Source organism: Schistocerca americana, chromosome X (genome assembly GCF_021461395.2).
Source record: "Schistocerca americana isolate TAMUIC-IGC-003095 chromosome X, iqSchAmer2.1, whole genome shotgun sequence".
Classification (NCBI taxonomy): domain Eukaryota; kingdom Metazoa; phylum Arthropoda; class Insecta; order Orthoptera; family Acrididae; genus Schistocerca; species Schistocerca americana.
In genome coordinates this window covers 484,672,342-484,698,788 of record NC_060130.1, presented here as the reverse complement: position 1 = coordinate 484,698,788, position 26,447 = coordinate 484,672,342, and positions in this window count along the sequence as shown.

Below are 26,447 nucleotides of genomic sequence, written 5' to 3'. Positions count from 1 at the left end.
GCCACATCCACAGCACTGCCTCCTTGCTTTCCACTGTTCTGAGCTCTCATGGAACAACAAGAGGAATGGTATAAATGGTACACTCAGCTCGACGCTCATGGTGCTATACATCAAATGCAAGATACTGCAAAACTTAATTATTTCTTTCCAATGGCCGGCACAGGCGTTTACCGAATCGCTCAGAAGATTTTCCTGACTAGTAGGCTGGAGTTGATGATTTTTGAATATTTCGTTTCCATCCTCACTAAGTATTACAAGGGTTAGGCACAGATTGCTGCAGCTCGTTACAAGTTCTTTTGACTGCAGGAAAAGCCAGAACTGACATACTGTCAGCGGGTCACTGAATTTCAGGAATCGACACGACAGTATCGTTTTGACTGTAGCTGTGGATAGTAGTGACAGCCCGCACGGATACCCACGCGGTCTAACGCGCTGCTTCCCGAGCGGGAAGGCGTGCCGGTCCCCAGCACGAATCTGTCCGGTGTATTTGTGTCGAGATCCGGGGTGCCGACCAGCCTGTGGATGCGTTTTTAAGGCGATTTTCCATTTGCTTCGGCGAATGCGGGCTGGTTCCCCTTTTTCCACCTCAGTTACAATACGTCTGCGATTCGGTGATTGCTGCCCGAACACTGCCTCCACGTACGCGAATACAATAATTACTCTACCACGCTAACATTTGGGGTTACAATTGTCTGGTATGAGAGGGGGAGAAGAGGAGGGGGAAGGGGTGGTGCCCACTGGGGGCCGAACCGTCCTATAACCCTGGCAGGGTTTGGAGTGTGGCTGCGGCGGGGTGGGTGGACTGCTGTGGCCTGTTATGGGGCACTGTGAGCTACAGCGGGACGAAGCCTCTCCGTTGTTCCTAGGTCCCCAGTTCAATAAACAATACACACACTATAGTGACACAATGACTCGTGATGCAATTATGTACAATGTACCAGACAGTAGGATTCATGAATAAATTCTCAAACATTGTGATCCTACTCTGAAACAAGTGTTACAAGTTATTGAACATCAAGACTCATGGGATAGTACCGCGGAAGTGTAACGTAAAATAACTAACAGGTATGGCCTTGCTACTGACCACCGTGAGCAAACAGACCGCCGCGCCATGGACAGAGTAAACAAGTGTCAATGCATGTATCTGATGTGAAATCATGTCCCCGCTGCTTTTCCACGCATAAGAGACAGAACTGTCCTTCACGGAAAGCGACTTGCTTTGCTTCTGGAAAACCAGGCCATGTCCAGTACGTGTGCTTGCGACGGAAAGAGAAGTCTACTCACATTCACTCTTGTAAGCATGGAGCAACTTCTCTCTCAATGAATGTAGTTTTCCCTAAATCGGCTACCGGTACTAGTAATGACCAAATTCAGGATGTGTCTTCACCCCGCCCAAGAGCTGTGCAATGACAGTAAAACAAACTGTTTGTGAACTTAGTCTTTGCCATACGCTATGTGCGACTTCAGTTAGACACTGACGCTTCAGTTACATCGTTTAATCGCGCCACTTATGAACACTTGGCTCGCCGCAGTTGACAAAATCTTGCTCGCAACTTACTGCGTATAACAGTCAAGACATTTCACTGCTTGATACATGTAGTTTGCCTGCCGCATTCCAGTCTCACACAAGAAAAGTGACGTTTACAATTTTGCGTTCGCGAAACTGTGAAAATACTTTTGGGTTAGATTCACTTGATTTGTTTGGTCTTCGTATTCAGAGCAATGTACTTCTGTTCCTGCTTTCAACCCAAAAGACGATGTTACTCAGTTGACTGAGGAGTTTCCTTTGGCAGAGTGAACAATTTTGTGGCACACGTTACAATGAAGGACAATGCACAACCTAAGTTTTTTCGGGCATGGCCGGCCGGAGTGGCCGAGCGGTTCTAGGCGCTACAGTCTGGAGCCGCGCGACCGCTACGGTCGCAGGTTCGAATCCTGCCTCGGGCATGGATGTGTGTGATGTCCTTAGGTTAGTTAGGTTTAAGTAGTTCTAAGTTCTAGGGGACTGATGACCTCCGTAGTTGAGTCCCATAGTGCTCAGAGCCATTTGAACCCTTTTTCGGGCATGTCCCATTCCTCGTGCACTTAGAAACAAAATTGCAAGTAAACTTAAGGAATTGACAGTTTGGTGTTATTGCTTCTGTCCAGGCTAGTCAGTAGGCTGCTACCTTAGTAATCATACCAAAGCCTTCTGGAAGATTTCGTCTAGGTGTTGAGTTTAAATCCACTGTGAATCCACAAACAATAATTAATACTTATTTATTGCCTCGCCCTGAGGAATTAATGGACAGACTTGGCGCAGTCTGCTATTTTTCAAAAATTGATTACGTGATGCGTATTTGCAAATTCCTCTAGATGAGGAGTCTCCGAAAGTGTTTGTGGTCAACACACATTTAGGGTTGTTCAAATTTTCGCGCTTACTCTTTGGCAGCGCTTCCGCACCTGCCATATTCCAAAGCTACTTACAACAGCTTACTGCAAAAGTTCCATTCTGTTCAAATTACTTTGACAATATTATACTGTAGAACGTACACTGGAGGAACACATCAGTAACCTTCGTACGCTTTTTTCAAGTACTTTCAGCTGCAGGTTTGAAGTGCTGCATGGAAAAATGTGCATTTATTCAATCTGAAATTCAGTAATTAGGCCATGTTGTTAATAGCTAAGGTGTTCATCCCCTTCACTTACATTTGCTGGCCATCCGGGACCTCTCTGGCTCGCGGAACGTGACGGGAAGATGACATATATATCTGGTTTATACCCAACGCAGCTCAGATCGCGGCTCCGTTGCATCGTTTGGCCGGAAGAAAGGCCTTTAGTTTGGACCAAAAAGTGTCAGGATGCATTCCAGAAATTTATAAATGACTTGTTAAGTGACAGATGCCTTGTTCATTTCGATCCCGCTAAGCCTGTGGTTTTGGCAGTGGACGCTTCTTCGTACGAAATCGGAGTTGTACTCCCGCACAGATTTGATTCACTACAGGCCGATTGCTTTCACTTCCAAGTTATTGAGCAAGACTCACTGTAACTATTCCCAAATCAAGAAGGAAGTGCTCGCTATTATCTCTGCGGAGGCAAAGTTTCACCATTAACTGCTTGGTTGGTCATTTTACCTAGTGATGCTCCACAAGCCACTTCAGTCTTAGTTTCATCTGTCCAAAGCTGTTCCGCAACGCATGACTGAAAAGCTGCAACGTTGGGCTTTCTTACTCTTACAGTATCAGTACGAAATATTGTACAGGCCCACGTCGAAGCACGCAAATACTTATACCCTTTTTCGCCTTCCCGTTGGTCCTGATTCTGAAAATGGTTCAAATGGCTCTGAGTACTATGGGACTTAAATTCTGAGGTCATCAATCCCCTAGATCTTAGAACTACTTAAACCTAACTAACCTAAAGACATCACACACATCCATGCCCAAGGCAGGATTCGAGCCTGCGACCGTAGCTGTTGCGTGGTTCCAGACTGTAGAGCCTAGAACCGCTCGGCCACCCCGGGCGGCCCTGATTCTGAATTCGATGCTACTGTCACATCTTGTTGTCAGATCAACGTGCAAGACACTGAACATCTACAGACTTTTCCTCAGCACTATAAGAAAATTACACAGGTCACAGAAGTAGAACCTAGTTTGAACCTTTTATTGCACTACATCCATAATGCTTGGTCTTGTTCAGTGAAAAACATCCAGAATTCTTTACTGCGCTGATATTTTGCCCATTGGCATAGCCTCTTCTTCCAACACGGTGTGAGTTTATTGCTAAATGACTCTGGACAACTGCGTGCGCTTATTCCTAAAGTGCTACAAGAAGATGTATTGCGATTGCTCCACCAACGACACTGGAGAATCGTACGCACGGAACAGTTATTGCGTCGGCACTGTACTTTTCCGGGCATGGAGGCCCACATTGAACAGATGACGTCATAGTGCCATGTCTGTGGTGAAACACTATCGGCCACGCCGCAAGCGTTTTCAGCTCGGCTGAAGTGTCAATCGCAGTGGCCACGTGTGCACATTGACTTTCCTGGTCCCTTTACGAACACTCGTAGGCTTACTGTTGTGGACTGTTTTTAGCAAATAACCGTTTGCAGTGTCAATGAACTCAACTCCGTCGCGTATTACCATTTATGTTTTGTCATCTATTTTTTACTTGGAAGGTTTGCCTGAATTGTTGGTTACATACAACGGATCACAGTTTACGGCTCAGGACTTAGAACAGGTTTGTTCAACCAATGGTATTATTCACATTACCAGTGCTCCGTTTCATCCTAAGTCGAAAGGAGACCATGAACGATTTTTGCGTACGTTCAAGCAACAAATGAGCACACTAAGTGCCTCCCAAACACAGGAACAAGCGCTGCCGCTCTTCCCCGCTACATATTGTATACCGCTCCCCTCCCCGCGACGGTTGGTTGCCGGCGGAGCTTCTACATGGCCGGAGTCACCGCATGATGCTCCAGTTGATGCACCGACCGCAGCTCACGGCGCCTTCCATGCTCAGCAAACAGCGCTATGTGCCTAATGATTCTATTCTTTTCAGAGTTTTTGGTCAAAGTCCTGCTGGATTGCTACGCCACTATCAGAGCCATATCGTGCTTGTCCATTGCGAGATTCTTCCGCAGATTTTCTGTCCCCATATTCACCTCCTACCGTGATCTTGTGGCCGGCCTGCGGAACCGATGGACCTTCGCCTTCGCCGCCACAGGAGGTCAAGTTCCCGGCCATTCCAACGTCACCTTTGCTAGCACCGCTTCATCACTATACAAGTGATGTCCTCGATGTGTGTTTAAAGTTTTGGAAGGAGCTGAAAAACGGATCGTGCCACGTCGGGACTGTTTGGAGGACGGTCGATGACAGTGAACCCAAGGCGTCGTATTGCTGCAGACGTCGCAGCGCTCGTGTATGGTCCAGCATTGTCATACTGAAGGAGAGGGTGCTTCACGTGTGAACGAACTCTTGAAATTCGAAACGCGATTGCAGCACCGCTGTTTCTCTCGCACCGATGTAGTTACGTGACACACCGTCACGTTAGACACTACAGTACGGAACTTTCTAGTGGCAGGAGGCTGAAAATTATGTAGATTTGAAGAATTATAATATAGAGCGTCATAACGTTTGTTTGATTGAAAACGCTTTGACAATCATCACAAAAAAAACTTCGAAGGCTTCACTTTTCAGCACGCTCTCGTAATATCCATAAGAAGTAGCACTTGATTTTGCAGTGAGGTAAGTGTTAACAATGAAGATGAAACTAATTTTACAGTCATTGTGTTTATGTTAAGCAGTGTGCAAATCTTCTTCTGCATCGTAAAATATGATCGTGAACTGTATAAATGGAAGAAAGAAGAAGATAACAAATATGCGCCAAAATGAAACTCTGAAAACTGTGAAGGAAAAACTATCCGAACGATTTACTGGAGAAGGTGGCCACAAAGTCCCGTTACCCCAACTAATAGCCAACATAAAACCCCGAATTTAAATAAACAACATGAACAACAATTCTTTATAGAAGTTTCCTTGAGACTTGAACCATGCAGAGCTGCTCGTGAGAGCCAGTGCATCGTTACCGATGGAGGTTTCTTGGACTGAGGTGAACACTGCTGATTTTAAGTCTCCTTCGATCTGTTTAAGCAGATTCAAAAAAATTATGCAGTACAGGAAGTCACAAAAAAAACGAAATTTACGTCAAGTAAATGCGTATAGGAAATGCCAGTAAAATGTAGCTGACGTGAAGACGATGCTTACTGTTATCCCTACAGCTGTTGGTCCAATCACGATCAGACACTTTCCGTGAAAGAACTGAGAGCAAACTCCACTTTATCATTTCGAGACGAAAAAAAGACGGGGTCTATTGTGCAGTCGATTAATGCTGTGAATATGCAACACTGACTATCACAATTATAAGTGGATTACATTCTACGAAACTTTATATCTGTCTTCAGGGATCTCAAGGCATAATAGTGATAAAAATAAAAATGAGGACTATTTAGTAAAAAAATCTGATAATCGATCCATCAAAATCTGGAAAATGGAAAAGAATAAGTTTTAACATTTCATTCGAAACAGTTTGTAACCAGCTGCCGAAATTAATTTATTTTATGGACTCTTGGCCTTGACATAACGAAACCTCTCTTTTTCAGGAGGGCTATGAAAAGACTCTTGATATAATTTAGATTCCTTCCGGAACAATCAGCGTGACTCTCAATAAAAAAAATTTTCGATTGTGGAAATTAATCGCATTTGTGAGGAAATTGTTGGACAATACAATCACATGTAGCTCCATTTCATTTGAGGTTTATCAGAGGAACAGCATTTTTAAATTTTGGTCATTTATGCATTGTCAGTTTCAATTGGTACGTTTAATAAACCGCTTTAAGTATACCCGGTATGCAGCACAGTAAGTGGAGCAATGTGTGGCGGCGCAATGCGATTCAGCTGCGTATAAAATTCCACTCACCTTTGATGAATCTCTTCACATACGCACACCTCCTCGAAGTTACTAAAATCCAGTTCTCAGCCGGAAAAAGCTATAGAAAAGAAATGCTGTACACATAGTGATCACAAATCACACTAAAAATTCTCTTTTAGATTGAAGGTTAATAATAGTTAAATGAAAGTATTTATGAGCGTAAAATTTCACTCTATTACGCTGAGCTGACGGACACCAGTTAGTGCCAGAGCCCTACTCTAAGCTGTATAAAGTCTGAACAGTCCACACGCACACATCATTCACAACCGTAGCCAGTTTATGATAATTATTGTTTCTTTCACCGAAAGCTTGCAAACGGATTGTTTCTTTCAGAATAGCTCGTTCAAATGTTGTTATAATCAGACTCATGTAACAAAATTTTCACTTTCTCGATAAAGCAACACGCCACGCAGAATTTAGTTATTTAAAATGTCACCAAAATTTTTGAATTTCACTGCGTGTGTTAAATCGCACTCTCTTCCACACTTTACACTTTACAAGTATGTTGGTTCCGAAATATCACAATATCAATAATTTTCATTGGAGCGCCTGTAATAGGTCTGATCAAAATGAGATCCAAACCCCAACCCCCCAGGGGGTCCACAACTCTTTCGTGGATACGTGCGTGGCGAGCACGGGGCCCCGAGCCATTGCAGCCTTCTTTCTCTCCCGGGCTGCATTTCCTTTCCCTTCCCCTCCTTTCCCCTCCATACCCCTTTCCCCTCGCCATCTCCTCTCCCTCTATTGGTGTCCTTGCTTATGTTGGCCCCCGCTATCCTCCTGGTTCTGTTGGTTTTACACTCTGGCTTTGTTGCGTAATCATCTCCTCCTTTTGGCATTCCTTGGTCCCCCTCTGGGGTTTGACCTCCATTCCAAAATTTCTCTTCCGTAGTGTGAGCCATTTGGGGAAGAGCACCTTACCTAGTGTCTCCGACGTGTGCCCTCCTAGTATATTCCACCTTTTCTTCTACGTCGTTGTCTGATGCTAGGGTGCATAGCCAGCACGGTAGCCAGCCCGTGTGGTGGGGTCGCTATGTACCCTTTTGGTTGAGCCCCCTGAACACACAGGGATCACACTTCTGATACCTGAGCTGTGACCTCCTCATGCATGCCTTGGAGTGGTTGCTCGTCATCCTGGAGCATCGGAACTCCCGGCAATGGCCGCCGTGCCAGACGGCCCTTGCTGTGGCTGGGTGGCGCCCGTGAGGAGAGCCCCTGATCGGAGTGGGTGGTATCAGGGCGGACGCTATGCAGATGAAACGCATAAGGGTCCAAACCTCTGGCCGCTCTTCTGCGGCCGTCTCTCTGCGTGGTACTGATTTCTCAAGTGCTGCTTCTCTTGCCCCTTCGGCCTTCCCTTCCGTGGCTACCCCCTGGGAGGAGGGTCAGGCCCGTCGTCTAGGGGCAAAACCTTTCCCCCGTTATCTAGTTTGCACCAGGACTGATGGAGATACTTTCACCAGTGTCAAACCTTTATTCTTTGTGGAACACATTGAAGACAAGTTCGGCGAAGTGGACTCCCTGAGCAAGATGCGGTCGGGTTCATTACTGATAAAAACTGCTTCGGCTGCCCAATCTGCGGCCCTTCGTGCCTGTACCCATCTTGGCACAATTCCCGTGTCCATTACCCCTCACCAGTCTCTAAATATGGTACAAGGTGTGATTTTTCACAGAGACCTCATCCTTCAAACCGATGAGGAACTTCGGGACAATCTCGGACGGCGGGGTGTTCACTTTGTTCGGCGTGTTCAGAAGGGTCCTAAAGATAATCGTATTGATACTGGTGCCTTTATCCTGGCCTTTGAAGGGGATACCCTTCCTGAGAAAGTTAAGATTATGGTCTATCGCTGTGATGTGAAGCCGTACATCCCACCTCCTATGCGGTGTTTCAAGTGCCTGCGTTTTGGCCACATGTCTTCTCGCTGTACCCAGGACCCTCTCTGTGGTGACTGTGGACGTCCACTCCATGAGGGGAGTCCCTGTGTTCCCCATCCTGTATGTGTAAATTGTCATGGTAGTCATTCTCCACGTTCAGCAGATTGCCCAGTCTATAAGAAAGAAAAAAAGATACAGGAGTATAAGTCTCTTGATCGTTTAAGCTACACAGAGGCCCGTAAGAAATATGCACGATTGCACCCTGTGTCCATGACATCTAGTTACGCCTTGGTTACATCTTCATCCCTTCCTCCCCCTTCCTTACCCCCGTCCCGGACCCCTCTCCTTCCCCCCTCCCCTGCGGCTCCCACACCTTCTCCTCTGGGCGCCGCTCCCCCTCCCCAGCCGGAGAAGTGTCCCACTCCTTCGGCGTCTGCCGGTCAAGGGCGCCTCTCCCGGGATGCCCCTCACCGGCACCTTCCAGGTCAAAGGTCTGCTGCAGCGCGGCGACCGCGAGAGCCGCGGTCTATCGGCCCCCAGGTCGCCCGGTCTCTTTCTGTTCCTGATCTTGCTGCAGCTGGCTCCATTATGCCACACAGCCCTCCTCGATCTCAGCCTGAAAAGAAGAAGAAACATAAGTCCCGGGACAAAGAGCCCCTGGTGTCACCGGAGGTCCCTTCCCCGGCTTCACAACCGGATTCTGACCTGTCGTTTATGGATGTCGCCCCCTCCTTGTCGGTGACGGGTGGGGACCCGGCGGTATGACTGGATTTAGCGTGTTCAGCCCTCATTTAAACCATCGTTCTGTGGTTCTCCAATGGAATTGTAATGGCTACTATCGTCACCTTCCGGAATTGAAATCCCTTCTTTCGTCCTACTCAGCAGCTTGTGTGGTTCTCCAGGAATCTCATTTTACTGATGCTCACTCACCGACCCTCCGTGGGTTCCGTGTTTTCTGTCGAAATCGGGTCGGACCCTTGCGGGCTTGTGGTGGCGTTTGTACGTTGGTCCGTACAGACATTGCTTGCACGTGGATTCCTCTCCAAACTACATTGGAAGCAGTTGCTGTTAGGGTCCACCTAGACTCTGCAGTCACAGTATGCAATCTTTATCTCCCTCCTGACAGGACTCTTACACCTGCTGCCTTAACCACCCTTCTTCAGCAACTTCCTCCTCCCTTCCTCCTCCTTGGGGATTTTAATGCTCATCATCCTTTGTGGGGCAGTGCCTTTCCATCTAGACGAGGTCTTCTTATCGACCAATTTATTGCAGACCACGACCTGTGCCTTCTTAATGATGGCTCCCCTACTCATTTCAGTGCTGGTCATGGTACCTTTTCTGCCATTGATCTTTCTCTTTCTTCTCCCTCTCTCCTCCCTTCATTACACTGGTCGCCACACGACGACCTTTGTGATAGTGACCATTTCCCGTTGATTATCACGCTCCCTTCCCGCTCCCCGATGGAGAGGTTACCTCGTTGGTCTTTCCACCGCGCCGATTGGCCTCTATATATTGCACAGGTCGAGTTTTCTCCCTCTTTGTCGGGTTGTATTGATGACGTCCTACGTGACGTGTCTGACGCGATTGTTCGCGCTGCTAACCTTGCTGTCCCGCGCTCATCTGGACAATTTCGTCGTCGGCAAGTCCCGTGGTGGAGTACGGCCATTACCATTGCCATCCGTGATCGCCGTCGAGCTTTGCAACACTTTAAGAGGCACCCATCTGTAGCCAGCCTTTCTACCTTTAAGCGCCTTCGCGCTAAAGCCCGTTATTTAATCAAACAGAGCAAGCGGATATGTTAGGAACGATTCGTTTCTTCCCTTGGTTCCACTGTCCCTCTGTCACGGGTATGGGCTACACTTCGCTCTCTCCAAGGTTGCCATCGGCAGTCCACCCTCCAAGGCCTTCACCTCCCAGATGGCATTTGTACGGACCCATTAGTTCTCGCAGAACATCTTGCGACCCATTTTGCAGTGGCATCAGCGTCGGCCTCCTATCCAGCTGCTTTCCTTCATCAAAAACAGCAGGCTGAAGCTGTCACCTTACGTTTCACCACTTGTGAGTCAGAATCTTACAACGAACCTTTCACTGAATGGGAATTTCTTTCTGCTCTATCTGCTTCTCATGATACGGCTCCTGGCCCAGATTCCATTCATAACCAGCTGCTTCAACATCTCAGTGCTCCACAACGGCACCATCTTCTTCGGGTGTTTAACCGTATCTGGCTCCAGGGTGACTTCCCTTCTCAGTGGAGGGATAGCATTGTGGTTCCTGTCCTTAAGCCTGGTCAGAACCCCCTATCTGTTGACACCTATCGGCCAATTAGTTTGACCAATGTTGGTTGTAAGTTACTTGAACGGCTGGTAGCCCGTCGGCTCACTTGGGTCCTCGAATCTCGGGATCTATTGTCCCCTTACCAGTGTGGCTTTCGAGAGGGACGATCTCCAATCGATCATTTGCTTCGCTTGGAATCCGCAGTTCGGCAGGCTTTTTCCCAGCGCCGCCATTTGGTTGCAGTGTTTTTTGACCTTCGCAAGGCCTATGACACGGCCTGGCGCCATCACATCTTACTAACCCTTCACCAGTGGGGTCTTCGGGGCCCACTCCCGATTTTTATCCGCCAGTTCCTGATCCATCGGTCATTCAGAGTTCGAGTTGGTACTGCTTTTAGTTCTCCACGGACCCAGGAGACGGGCATCCCACAGGGTTCTGTCTTGAGTGTCCTTCTTTTCCTCATTGCTATCGATGGACTTGTGGCCTCTGTCGGTCCCTTGGTCGCCCCTGCCCTGTATGTGGATGATTTCTGCATTTGGGTTAGTTCCTCCTCGATGCCATCTGCAGAACGGCAGCTCCAGGTGGCTATACGGCGTGCCTCTGCATGGACCCTCTCCCACGGGTTTAAATTCTCTCCTTTAAAATCGCGGGTGGTCCACTTCTGTCGCCGTACTACGGTCCACCCTGATCCAGAGCTCTATCTCGCTGCACAAAGATTGCCTGTGGTTCCACAGTTTCGTTTCCTAGGTCTTCTTTTCGACAACAAGCTCACTTGGCTGCCCCATATCAGACTCCTGAAGGTAGGATGTTTCCGTAAACTCAATGTCCTTCGCTTCCTTGCCCACTCCTCCTGGGGTGCGGACCGTTCCCTCCTCCTCCGTCTTTATCGTGCTCTAGTTCTGTCACGTTTGGACTATGGTTGTCAAGTTTATGGATCAGCTGCTCCTTCCACGCTGCACGTGCTGGATCCAGTCCACCATCGTGGTATCCGTTTGGCCACCGGTGCCTTCCCTACTAGCCCTGTTGATAGTCTTCTGGTTGAAGCTGGGATCCCCCCCCTTTCTGTTCGGCGGTCCCAGCTTCTGGTGTCTTATGCCCTTACTATCCGTTCTTCTCCCGCTCATCCTTCCTATTCTATCCTATTCCCAGACCATGGACGTCGCCCGCCTGACTCCCGCCCTCGGGCGGGTTTACCGGTTGGGCTGCGCCTTGCGTCTCTTACCCGTGATTTTCGGCTTCCTTCTTTGTCCTGTCTTCCTCGCTCCCTCCCCTCCACCCCTCCTTGGTTAGTTCCTCGGCCTCGAATTCGGATGGATCTCCGCCGCGGTCCGAAAGATTCCATCCCCCCGGTGGTGTTCCGTTCCTTTTTCCGCCAAATTTTATGGGAGTTTCGGGATGCTGTTGTTTTTTACACTGATGGCTCTAAATCTGCTGATCATGTTGGGTATGCCTTCACGTCCTTTGTTGGAACGGAAAATCATCTACTGCCACCCTCATGTGGGGTGTTTACTGCGGAATTGATGGCAATTTCCCGGGCCCTTACCTTTATTAAACAATCCCAACACAACCGCGTTTTGTTATGTACGGACTCGATGAGTGGCCTTCTTGCTATTGACCGGTGTTTTTCGCGCCATCCCTTGGTCTCTGCCATCCATGACCATCTCGCTGATCTTCACCGTGCTGCTTGTTCCATTGACTTCCTATGGGTCCCGGGCCATGTGGGTATCCCGGGTAATGAGCTCGCTGATCGTTTGGCTGGGGGAGCAGTTACTTACCCCCCGTTTTCTGTAACCCCTCCTGCAGCGGATTTACGGCTTCACATCAAATCCCACTTTGCACAGTCATGGGCCAATTCTTGGGAGGCTACTCCACTGTCTAATAAACTTCGTGCCATTAAGGTGAATACAGGCCCATGGCGTTCTTCCTTTAGCCTCTCCCGCAAGGACTCGACCACACTGTGTCGTCTCCGCATTGGCCATACCAGGCTGACCCATGGTTTCCTTTTGCGTGATGAGCCACCCCCGCTATGTGGTTGTGGAGCCTTCCAGTCAGTGGCCCACATTTTGGTTGAATGCCCCCTTCTTTTGGCTCTGCGTGCTAAGTACAGACTCCCCCACACTTTACCTTTGATGTTGGCTGACGATTCCCGGATGGTCTCTCTGGTTCTAGGTTTCCTCCGGGAGAGTGGTTTTTATTCTCAGTTTTAAAGTTTTTAATCTCCCTCTGGTGTTGGGGCAGGGCGGTGAGTGTTTGGGTGTCTCCCACTGTAGGCAGTGTTCAGAGATTCCCGATTCACCTCCCTGACCGGAATCCTCTTTTCTTTCCCTTTTACTCTGTTTTTACCCCTTCTTTTTAAGGCTTGGTTAGTTTTTCTATTCCCATACGTACTTTCTGCATTATAGCAGTTGTACCTTTTAAGTCACAGGTGGTCTTGCCTATGCTGCTTCAGCATAGTGTTGGGTTCGTTCTCTTGCCAACTTCCCTCATTTGTTTTTACTAATGACACCGTGACTGCCCTTTTACGTTTCCCCTTTATCCGTTTTCTTTTTCTGACTATACTGAGATGTCCCGTTAGCAGAATGGAGTCTATTTGAAACAAGGGACTGATGACCTTGCTGTTTGGTCCCTTTAACCTCAAACAACCAACCAACCATCCAAACCCCAACTCCACTCATCTCTTTGCACAAAAGCAGTTTGCTGTTCCCAAAATACGCGCGAATGTGCTAATATCTGATTGGCAGACAACATCTCAGCCAATCGGAAAGCAGCATCATACCCGCCCAATCCCGCGCATATGTACAGAACCAATCAAAATTTGTCACTGAGTCAGAACAGTAAGTGAACATAAATAAATTCTGAAAACCCACAAATATGAAATTAACTCCCTCTTAAAAAAACTATTTCGCCGAAATCATAATCTGATTTCCCAGTACCATAAACTGACGAAACTGTTTGTAACAAATTTCCCGGTATGAATGACTAACCGACACACCATCCTGGAACATTCCGCACGAGACGATTTACTGCAATATGTAGTTTAAAAGATTATTTTAAATTCACTTCTTCATTCACTCTCACAACAAAGCAAATTAAAATAGTAATTAATTAATTAATAAACAATTAGAATATTAAATAAACAGAACTGCAAATAAAAATGACAGTATTTAGACTGCAGCTCTAACAGCGTTCGTCAGCTAATGGCCTCTACCAGATCGCATAGAAGCTATACTCTTGTGCGTGACTCATCTGTGCCGGCCGAAGTGGCCGTGCGGTTAAAGGCGCTGCAGTCTGGAACCGCAAGACCGCTACGGTCGCAGGTTCGAATCCTGCCTCGGGCATGGATGTTTGTGATGTCCTTAGGTTAGTTAGGTTTAACTAGTTCTAAGTTCTAGGGGACTAACGACCTCAGCAGTTGAGTCCCATAGTGCTCAGAGCCATTTGAACCATTTGAACCATTTGACTCATCTGTTCACTGCTGTAACGATCTCAGTAGGCACGATATAAAGATTACGCCTCGCACCCCGTTTAACTATGAAATAAATTTTCTTGCAAGTACAAATTTTGAATAATTTAACTCAAACATCTGGCCAATTCCAAAACCAAAATATAGTGTATTACATTTCTGTTACTTCAGACATTGTATTTCTAAAACCAACCTAGCCTATGATTTGACAAAATCATATTGCTTCCAAACACATCAAAATAATTTTTCATACATTAGTTTGTTCATACAACAATGAAACTTCTATTTCCTGTGCATTTTACAATATTTATAAGATTTTTCGCTATGGACGGTGTGTCTTTATTTTACACTAATAAAATTGTCTCCTATTTTGATGCTGACAATTCACTGGCGCCACAGTTTCTTTACAGTCGTTTCTCACGTATGTTGGGCATTCAAGTATGTGACATCCGTAACTACAGTGCAGGCTTCAGTTCGAAGTCCATAGTTCCTGAAAACAAAGTTTCATCTAAGCCTACAAATAACAGTTACATTTTCCTGGAATAAATCATTATTAGACATGTTTCTGAAATTCCATTTTCCAATTAACTAAATTAACAGACTTCACTCTGACTATTGCGTTAAAGTGGCACCCAATTAAATTTGTTTGTAATTAAATCGAAATAATTTTAAGATTTCAGCAAAATATGGTAGCTAATGCAAGCAATTGGTTTATTTATTTAGCTAACTGAGATATTTACGTTAACTAGATTCCAGGTCTTCTAGAACTGACTTACGTGTAGTACAAATCATTCATTGACGATATTTACAACATAACTTAGTTGGTTGGTTGGTTAAGGAGACCAGACAGCGTGGTCATCGGTCTCATCGGATTAGGGAAGGATGGGGAAGGAAGTCTGCCGTGCCCTTTCAGAGGAACCATCCCGGCATTTGCCTAGAGTGATTTAGGGAAATCACGAAAAACCTAAATCAGGATGACCGGACGCGGGATTGAACCGTCGTCCTCCCGAATGCGAGTCCAGTGTCTAACCACTGCGCCACCTCGCTGGGTATAACATAGTTACCACTGCTTAAATCAGTTCCTTGATTACAACTCAAGTACAGTCCCTTATCTGGTATAAATAATATAGTGAAGCCATAATGCTTCTCACTATCTTCACCATAATGTTTTGACTTAATATAGACATAGATCTTATACAACTCTTTCGTTTCACCTTCTTTCTTTCCAGTTCTCTCTCATAAGAGTCTAGCTAGTGTCAATATTAGTATTATCCTTTCCAAAGATCGTTAGAGTCTTCACATCATCATACTAATCAGTTAATCTCGATAGTTACATCCGGTATTTTACCATGTTACAAGAGGCTGTTGACCATTTTCCATCAGAACAACAAACTGTCACCTTGCAACAAGTTAACTTACTCTATCATTATCGGATTTTCATCATGACAACTCACCTCTGGCAGCAACAAAACACCTTATTCCTCATTGGTCTCCATTTACAAATACGTTCCTTCACATGTCACCTTCAGTAAAATGTAGATAATCAGGTCAAAATCCACTACCCATCTGTCACTAACACAACTCTCACTACCCCAAGTACCTCAAATCGTCATTAATCACATAATTTTCACTAACACTCCATGTAATCACTACATATTACATTAAGCCTTCCTTCCACAATTAAACATTTTGCGCCGTTTATAAGCCTCATCGTGACAGTACCTCTTGCTGCTTCTACTTTACTACAGAAGTGAAAAAAATTAAAGATGATAGATCAAAGTTCAGAATGACAGATGAGGATGATCGACAACACAAAATGAAATTGAAGTAGTATTGTCAGTCACTCGAGTACCTGGTAGTTGTCAATTACCTACGTTGCAATGAGTGTAATGCCCTCTAAGGTATTTACCCAACTCCTTTTTTTATCTGCCTGATACCTTCTGTATTAGTACACTCACAACTTTCAAGGGCCCATTTATGAATCTGTTTTTCCATGGCTACCCAATTACTGGAATTCAATTCTCTCTCCATCTAACTTTCACATGGTTTAACAAAACAAATGTGCCTGCTCAACGCTTACATTCACACCAAATGCAACAGAACTTACCACATTAAGCTACATTACAACGCTTACAGCTTCAGCTATCACAACAACATCAACACAATTTCCTCCACAGAAGTCAATCTTATTTCCTTAAAGTAAGCACCCCTTTGTGTATTACCATTTCAACAACATATCGCACAGGAAACACTACCTGTTAATTCTAAACTTCCACCTCTTTGTTGGAGTAAACACCCCTTTTTGTGCATCACCACCTACAAAAACACCAGCTTCAGGCCCTACTGCCTGTACTCAATAACCACTGACTTTCACTGCAGCAGAGTCCACCTTACTTCCTTCAGTATTGCTACTGTTGCCTATCATTAACCTCCTATCACCACAGTACACAGTCATTTTACCAAATTACACATTTGACTCTAATTTATGATCTAGAATAGATAGCAGAACCGTATTACTTCCAAATTTAGCTCCCATACAGAACACTGAAACTCCAGCAAATAAAATTATGCTACAACAAAAATTATTTCTTGCCCTACTTTGCAAGAACTTTTATGCAAGAGATGACAGATGTTATAAGTGGATAACTGTATCAAAGCTTCCTTTTCCAAATCACCTAATCCACACAAGCTGTTGTCATATCAAACAGCATGAACTTCAGACTGAAAAGAGTAAAACGACAACTGAAGAGCACAGTGGGAACAGAATTCAGACAGGAAAGAGATAAGATAGAGTGCACCAGAAAATAACAATGGACACACCCAGCTAGCGAATGCATCACTCGCCACATGGTGTGCCTACCAAAGTCACCAGACTGCCTACCTCATTTTGCTCCTCACTCTGACTTTGTTAATTCAGGTATTTCTTCTACTTTCCCTTCTATCATGTCCTGTACAGCTAGTAAGTCTTCTGGATCAATTCCAAATTTCTCAGGGGCAAATTCGTTATACTCTTCCATATCTTCCCTTTTGCTGCAATTATCTAATGGAAAAACTGTCATCCTCCTCAGTTGTTAGATCCTTTTTCCTAGAAAATGGTATTATTATATTTGTTTCATGTATTTACAATACCATAGAGAACTCATGGAAATCATACTTCCCTTTGAATTTATTGAAGAAGTCCAGCCTTGTCAGCATGTCCACACCTAATCCTTGAATTATCAGGAAGTTATGGTACAACTGTATACCATTTACTTTAAGAGGCAGAAACACTTCATATTTAAAAGGTTTCTCAATATTTCTAGTGGCAACAACTATTTGAATTCCCATAACAGGAATCATAACTAAGTCGTCCTTGATTGCGAACCATCTAACTAGTTCTGACTAGCAATACAAAGATCAGTGCCACTCTCAGCTTAGCACTGCACTTCGTACCCTTGTACCACTAACTTAACTTCATGTTGTCCTGTCTTCTCCCCACTATTACTGACTTCAGATTGATCTAGCAAATCGTATACAATCTACCTTCCCTCAAAATCTTCCCCATGCCTACTGAAAATACCGTAACAGTTCACCTTTTTCTTCCTGAACCTCCTCCAATCCATTGCTTAACTGACCCCAAGTATGGTCATACTCAGCGTGTACCTCTGCCCATATTAGAGAAAATTCTCATTCATCTTTTTCAGAATATTTCTCTCGCCTAAATCGTGTAATTCTTTACTCTCTGTGCTCTCCCGTTCATCATGATAAGGTTCCTCGTCTGTTACATTGCACACGGTTCGCTGTTGACTTGAACCTGTATCATCATCTGTATACACATATATCAAATCCTCATTACTGCAGTGTTCACTTCGCCTGTTCCCATTCAAAAGGTCACCTAAGCCACCATTAAATACACATATTTTGATGTTATTTGCCTCATTTGCTTCATTCGCGCTGCCCATATCATTACTTCCTAATTCAGTCACTTCTTCATTACACATCACAATTTTTTTTTTTCTTTATTGAATTTCGATTCCCCTCCAGAGAAAGGGGGGAGGGGGGGGTAGCAGCGTAATATGCCGCTCGGCAGCCTACAGTAGAGTTCAACAACATAATGGGTACAGAATAAACAATAAAAACAGGCGATAAAACGGTGACTAGTTAAAACTGCAACAGGGCGAAAAGTTGCGGAAGTTAAAATATAAAACAAAAGGTTGGTGATGCTGATTGAAACACATAGTAAATAGACATGCAGAATTAAAAGAAAAAACAAGGCAATAGTCTGGTTTCTGTCCGCAAGAGTTAAAAACACGCATGGTGACAGGATAGTGTCTGTTCACATCATGTAAAAAAACGGGACACACAACACTGACACATCACTTAAACACTGCATTATAAAGGAGACACAAAAGCAAATGGGGAGTCAGGGGGGCGGGGAGGACCAGGGCAAGAGAGGGGAAAAAGGGGAGAGAAGAGGAAAAGCAAAAGGGGGAAGCCAATGGAGGGAGAAGAGACAGAAAAGGGTGGGGGTCAGGGCGGATGCGAGAAGGAGTGAGAAAAGGCAGTGGAGGGGAAAGCAAAAGGACTCGGGGGAGAGAAAGGAGTCAAAGGTGGGGGAAAAAGAAACATAATGGAAGAGAGGGGAGAGGAAAGGAAGCCCAGGTAATTGACAGAGGGAGGGAAGGGGAGGTGAGGATCAGAGTTGATAGGGGGAATAAATAGAGGAAGGGAGGGTATCATTTTGTGGGGGAGTAGATGGAAGCCACCTTGGGAAAGGAGATGATGGGCGTAGAGATGGAGGGTAGAGGGGACACAACGGTGAAGGTGCAGTAGCAGGTGGGGGTTGGAGAGGAGCAATCAGGGGAGGGGGGGAGATCAAGTCGGCAGGATGTGTAGAGGACTCGGATATGTTTGAGGAAAAGGAGCATAAGGGGGAAAGGAATCAGATCATAGAGGATCTGCAGGGGGGGGGGGGGAGAGGCGTATACAGAAGGGGAGATGGAGTGCATGGCACTTGAGGATCTGGAGGGACTTATAGAATTTGGGAGCGGGGGACAGATATCCAGGCAGGACTGGCATAACAGACGATGAGAGAGATTGATTGTTTGTAGGTTACACATCACTGAAGGAGTTGTTAGCGATTTTAAAAGATTTCCCGTCCTGCAGTTTCTAGTTCCCAAAACAGGCGCGAATATGCTAATTTCTGATTGGCAGAGAAACATCATAGCCACTCGGAAAGCAGCATCAAACCCGCTCAAGCCCGCACATATGTACACAACCAATCAAAATTTGCTACTGAATCAGAACAGTAAATGAACATAAATAAATTCTGAAAATCCACAAATATGAAATTAACTCCCTCTTAACAAAACCACTTTACCAAAATCATAGTCTCATTTCCCCAGTACCATAAACTGACTAAATAGTTTGTAACAAATTCTCTGGTACAGATGACTAATACAAAGGCCATCCTCGAACATTCATGATGAGACCAGTTACTTCAATATACAATACATACTCAACATAAAACATTATTTCACATTCATACCTTTATCCACTCTGTTACCTAAGAACGTCATAATAGTAATTAATAAACAATTAGAAAATTAAACAAACAGTTCTGCTAATAAAAACGACAGTATTTTGACTGCATCTGTAACAGTGTCCACAGCCAGTGACCTCTATCAGATCGCATACAAAATTCACAGCTCGTGGTCTCGCTGTCGCGTTCTAGCTTCCCGAGCACGGAGTACCACATTCGATTCTCGGCGGGGTCAGGGATTTTCACCTGCCTCGAGATGACTAGATGTTTGTGTTGTCGTCATCATCCATGAAAGTGGTGAGATTCGACTGAGCAAAGGTTGGGAATCTGTACGGGCGCTGATAACCGCGCAGTTGAGCGCCCCACAATCCAAACATCATCATCATCATCACTGCATAGAAACTGCATGCTCCCGGGCATCTGATGCCACCTGTCCTGTGCGTGCCGGCGGGTGTGGCCGAGCGGTTCTAAACGCCTCAATCTGGAACCGCGCGATCGCTACGGTCACAGGTTCGAATCCTGCCTCAGGCATGGATGTGTGTGATGTCCTTAGATTAGTTAGGTTTAAGTAGTTCTAAGTTCAAGGGGACCGATGACCTCAGATGTTAAGTCCCATAGTGCTCAGAGCCATTTATATTGTCCTATGGGTGACTCATACTGCACGTCTCTTCACTGTGTTCCAAAAATGGTTCAAATGGCTCTGAGCACTATGCGACTTAACTTCTGAGGTCATCAGTCGCCTAGAACTTAGAACTAATTAAACCTAACTAACCTCAGGACATCACACACATCCATGCCCGAAACAGGATTCGAACCTGCGACCGTAGCGGTCACGCGGTTCCAGACTGAAGCGCCTTTAACCGCACGGCCATCTTCACTGTGTAACGATCTCAATAGCCACGATGTAAGGTGCTAAGGTTCAAATGGGATGCGCTATTTATTATTCCACCGCTATTCCGTTTAAATAGAACTAGTAATAATGTGAAGTGCCTGAAAGTATTAAGTTTCCTTCCGTCAGTTGTATCAGGTGTGAAGAAAATATTTATTTTCGTCATTCAAATGACACTTCACCTTATTGTGACGACTGTGGGGAATAAACAAGGTACTCGTCCTTACCAATATATATAGTATTCAAACATTATCACAAGAAATGTGCTACAGGAATTGTTATAAAATAATATACGTATAAGAAATATTTTGATAAGTTAAAGACACGATTGATTGAAGTCGTTTTTAATGTAACATCAAACACTGCTAACAGAATCTTCCGTCGGTTCGCCGGCCGAAGTGGCCGTGCGGTTAAAGGCGCTGCAGTCTGAAACCGCAAGACCGCTACGGTCGCAGGTTCGAATCCTGCCTCGGGCATGGATGTTTGTGCTGTCCTTAGGTTAGTTAGGTTTAACTAGTTCTAAGTTCTAGGGGACTAATGACCTCAGCAGTTGAGTCCCATAGTGCTCAGAGCCATTTTTTTTCCGTCGGTTCTTGGTAGAAAAACATTATAATAAATGAAAAAGCGTTAGTTTGCTTTTGTTCTACAACACTATAGAACAAAAGCAAATTAGCGCATTTTCATTTGTTATTTATTTTCCTCTCCCGGTCACGTTTATAAGAATTAGTGAGGTGACGAAAGTCATAGGATAGCGATACGCTCTTATACAGTTGGCGATAGCGTCGCGTGCACAAGATATAACAGGACACTGCGCTGGCGGAGCTGTTATTTGTATTCAGGTGATTCATGGGAAAAGGTTTTCAATGTGATTATGGCTGCACGACAGGAATTAACAGACTTGACAGAATGGTAGTTGGGGCTACACGTATGGGACATTGCGCATCGGAAATCGTTAGAGAATTCAATATTCCGAGATCCATAGTGCCAAGAGTGTTCTAAGAATACCAAATTCCAGGCACCACCTCTCCCAAGGACAACACAGTGGCCGATGGCCTTCTTTTAACGACCGAGAGCAGCGGAATTTGCATGTTGCCTTGGCCTGCTCGATCAGCAGACCCTTCTCCAATCGAGCACGTATACATAGGACGATAGGTCCAACGTGATCGACAAACAGCATTAGCCGTCCCTGTATTGACCGACCAAGAGCAACAGGCCTGGAAGTCCATTCAGCAAATTGACATCCGGCACCTATACAACACAATGCATCCAACATTCTACATCTACACTGATACTCCGCAAGCCACCCAACGGTGTGTGGCGGAGGGCACTTTACGTGCCACTGTCATTACCTCCCTTTCCTGTTCCAGTCGCGTATGGTTCGCGGGAAGAACGACTGTCTGAAAGCCTCCGTGCTCGCTCTAATCTCTCTAATTTTACATTCGTGATCTCCTCGGGAGGTATAAGTAGGGGGAAGCAATATATTCGATACCTCATCCAGAAACGCACCCTCTCGAAACCTGGCGAGCAAGCTACACCGCGATGCAGAGCGCCTCTCTTGCAGAGTCTGCCACTTGAGTTTATTAAACATCTCCGTAACGCTATCACGGTTACCAAATAACCCTGTGACGAAACGCGCCGCTCTTCTTTGGATCTTCTCTATCTCCTCCGTCAGACCGATCTGGTACGGATCCCACACTGATGAGCAATACTCAAGTATAGGTCGAACGAGTGTTTTGTAAGCCACCTCCTTTGTTGATGGACTTCATTTTCTAAGCACTCTCCCAATGAATCTCAACCTGGTACCCGCCTTACCAACAATTAATTTTATATGATCATTCCACTTCAAATCGTTCCGCACGCATACTCCCAGATATTTTACAGAAGTAACTGCTACCAGTGTTTGTTCCGCTATCATATAAGTGCGGAACTGTATCGAACGCCTTCCGGAAGTCAAGAAAAATAGCATCTACCTGGGAGCCTGTATCTAATATTTTCTGGGTCTCATGAACAAATAAGGCGAGTTGGGTCTCACACGATCGCTGTTTCCGGAATCCATGTTGATTCCTACATAGTAGATTCTGGGTATCCAGAAATGACATGATACGCGAGCAAAAAACATGTTCTAAAATTCTACAAGAGATCGAAGTAAGAGATATAGGTCTATAGTTTTGTGCATCTGCTCGACGACCCTTATTGAAGACTGGGACTATCTGTGCTCTTTTCCAATCATTTGGAACCCTCCGTTCCTCTAGAGACTTGCGGTACACGGCTGTTAGAAGGGGGGCAAGTTCTTTCGCGTACTCTCCCAATGAAACTCTCGGATACACTGGTTGTTAATGTTTCAACATTGCAAATTTGCAATGTTCTATCTAGCGCTTGCATTAACTTCTGATGTTGCAATGTTAATCACTGAAACATGTTACCTAGACAAATGTATTCCCGACATTTCATTACTGCATGTTAATTACTTTCCAGTGCTACGGTTTTTTCCGTTAGTGTATATATGCATCTTTAAAGTGCATAAAAATGAAAATGTTTCCTACAAATGAGGAATTAACTGAAAAATCTAATTATTATTACTGTTCAGAATGTGTAGCTTCATCTGCGTTACACGAATATTTTCTACAAAAACATAGGCATTCTTACACATCTAGATACAACTAAACGAATTTTTCAGCCACACACACTGAGGTATGAGGTCGACGCCATTACAGCATGCTGTGGGAGTTAATGGGGGGCGTGACTCTGCTGGGCTCAACTGTTGCTGATATCTACGCCCGCAACGAAGATCTTATCTGTCTGGTGGGGCTTCCCGCCCATGCTCGCATATGGGACTTACCTACACCACGCCACGCGGGCGCTAACAGCAGCTCAACCTGGTGGAGAATCATACTACTCAGTCGCTGCTCAGCATAGCTGTTGAGGAATCGTACCCCTCAGTCGCTGCTCAGCTCATCTCGCTGGCAGCGACTAATTGTATGTTTATTTGCATTTTATGGGACATATATATATATATATATACGGAAATGAAAAAAGTATAATATGGACAATACAGCAAAAAGACTGTATGATTGTTTGATGATATATATTCTATATGCTTTGCAATCAGCCTGAATCGTATTCAGGTATGCAAGTGCAATTACATACATAGACATTCCTTCAGTAAATTCAGCTTCCACAGATTTAATAATTACGAGGTCAACACTTAGATTCTTTGGTATTAGTTGAATACAAGCATTTACGCGCTGTTTTAACTGTTTTATATTTACATACACTACAGGCCATTATAATTGCTACACCACGAAGATGACGTGCTACAGACGCGAAATTTAACCGACAGGAAGAAGATGCTGTGATACGCAAATGATTAGCTTTTCAGAGCATTCACACAAGGTTGGCGCCGGTGGCGACACCTACGACGTGCTGACATGAGGAAAGTTTCCAACCGATTTCTCATACACAAACAGCAGTTGACCGGCGTTGCCTGGTGAAACGTTATTGTAATGCCTCGTGTAAAGAGGAGAAATGCGTACCATCACGTTTCCGACTTTGATAAAGGTCGGATTGTAGCCTATCGCGATTGCGGTTTATAGTATCGCGACATTGCTAATCGCGTTGGTCGAGACCCAATGACTGTTAGCAGAACATGGAATCGGTGGTTTCAGGAGGGTAATACGGAACGCCGTGCTGGATCCCAACGGCCTCTAATCACTAGCAGTCGAGATGACAGGAATCTTACCCGCATGGCTGTAACGGATCCTGCAGCCACATCTTGATCCCTGAGTCAACAGATGGGGACGTTTGCAAGACAACAACCATCTGCACGAACAGTTCGACGACGTTTGCAGCAGCATGGACTATCAGCTCGGAGACCATGCTGCATCACAGACAGGAGTGCCTGCGATGGTGTACTCAACGACGAACCTGGGTGTACGAATGTCATAACTTCATTTTTTCGGATGAATCCAGGTTCTGTTTACAACATCATGATAGTCGCATCCGCGTTTGTGCGACATTGCGGTGAACGCACATTGGAAGCGTGTATTCGTCATCGCCATTCTGGGGTATCATCCGACGTGATGGTATGGGGTGCCATTGGTTACACGTCTCGGTCATCTCTTGTTCGCATTGACGGTACTTGGAACAGTGGACGTTACATTTCAGATGTGTTACGACTCGTGGCTCTACCCGTCATTCGATCCCTTCGAAACCCTACATTTCAGCAGGATAATGCACGACCGCATGTTGCAGGTGCTGTACGGGCCTTTCTGGATACAGAAAATGTTAGACTGCTGCCCTGGCCAGCACATTCTCCAGATCTCTCACCAACTGAAAAGGTCTGGTCAATGGTGGCCGAACAACTGGCTCGTCACAATACCCCAGTCACTACTCTTCATGAATTGTAGTACCGTGTTGAAGCTGCATGGGCAGCTGTACCTGTACACGCTATCGAAGCTCTGTTTGAGTCAATGCCCAGGTGTATCAAGACCGTTATTACGGCCAGAGGTGGTTGTTCTGGGTACTGATTTCTCAGGATCTATGCAACCAAATTGCGTGAAATTCTAATCACACGTGAGTTCTAGTATAATATGTTTCTCCAATGAATACCCGTTTATCATCTGCATTTTCTTGGTGCAGCAATTTTAATGGCTCGTAGTGTACTTCACACACAATTGCTATATAATGTCATAGTATGCAGCTATAATATACTGATGTCAGTGTATTAGTCTGTGTTGTGGTCTTCAGTCCAGACTGGTTTGATGCAGCTCTCCATGCTACTTTATCCTGTGCAAGCCTCTTCATCTCCGAATAACTATCGCAACCTACATCCTTCTGAATCTGCTTAGTGTATTCATCTCATAGTCTCCCTCTACGATATTTATCTCCACGCTTCCCTCCATTGCTAAATTGGTGATCCGTTGATGCCTCAGAACTTGTCCTGCCAACCGATCCCTTCTTCTAGTCAAGTTGTGCTACAAATTCCTCTTCTCCTCAATTCCATTCAGTACCTCCTTATTAGTTACGTGATCTACCCAAGTAATCTTCAGCATTCTTTTCTACCACCACATTTCGAAAGGTCCTATTCTCTTTGTACGATGTGAGGTCAGCCGGCCAGAGTGGCCGTGCGGTTCTGGGCGCTACAGTCTGGAGCCGAGCGTCCGCTACGGTCGCAGGTTCGAATCCTGCCTCGGGCATGGATGTGTGTGATGTCCTTAGGTTAGTTAGGTTTAATTAGTTCTAAGTTCTAGGCGACTGATGACCTCAGAAGTTAAGTCGCATAGCGCTCAGAGCCATTTGAACCATTTTTGATGTGAGGTCAGCCAGTTACGCAAACACGGTCAATACAAGGTGCTGCAAATCCAAATGATGAATATCTTCTCTTCTCTTCTTGTCTAAACTAGTTATGGTCCATGTTTCACTTCCATACATGGCCACACTCCATACAAATACTTTCAGAAAAGACTTCCTGACACTTGAATCTGTACTCGATGTTAACAAATTTCTGTTCTTCCGAAACGCTTTCCTTGCCATTGCCAGTCTACATTTTATATCCTCTCTACTTCGACCATCATCAGTAATTTTGCTCCCCAAATAGCAAAACTCCTTTACTACTTTAAGTGTCTCATTTCCTAATCTAATTCCCTCAGCATCACCTGATTTAATTGGACCACATTCCATTATCCTCGTTTTGCTTTTGTTGATGTTCATCTTGTATCCTCCTTTCAAGACACTGTCCATTCCGTTCAGCTGCTCTTCCAGGTTCTCTGCTGTCTCTAAGAGAATTGCGATATCGTCGGCAAACCTTTAAGTTTTTATTTCTTCTCAATGTATTTTAATTCCTACTCCAAATATTTGTCTTGTTTCCTTTACTCCTTGCTCAATGTACAAACTGAATAACATCGGGGATAGGCTACAACCCTGTCTCACTCTCTTCTCAATCACTGCTTCCCTTTCGT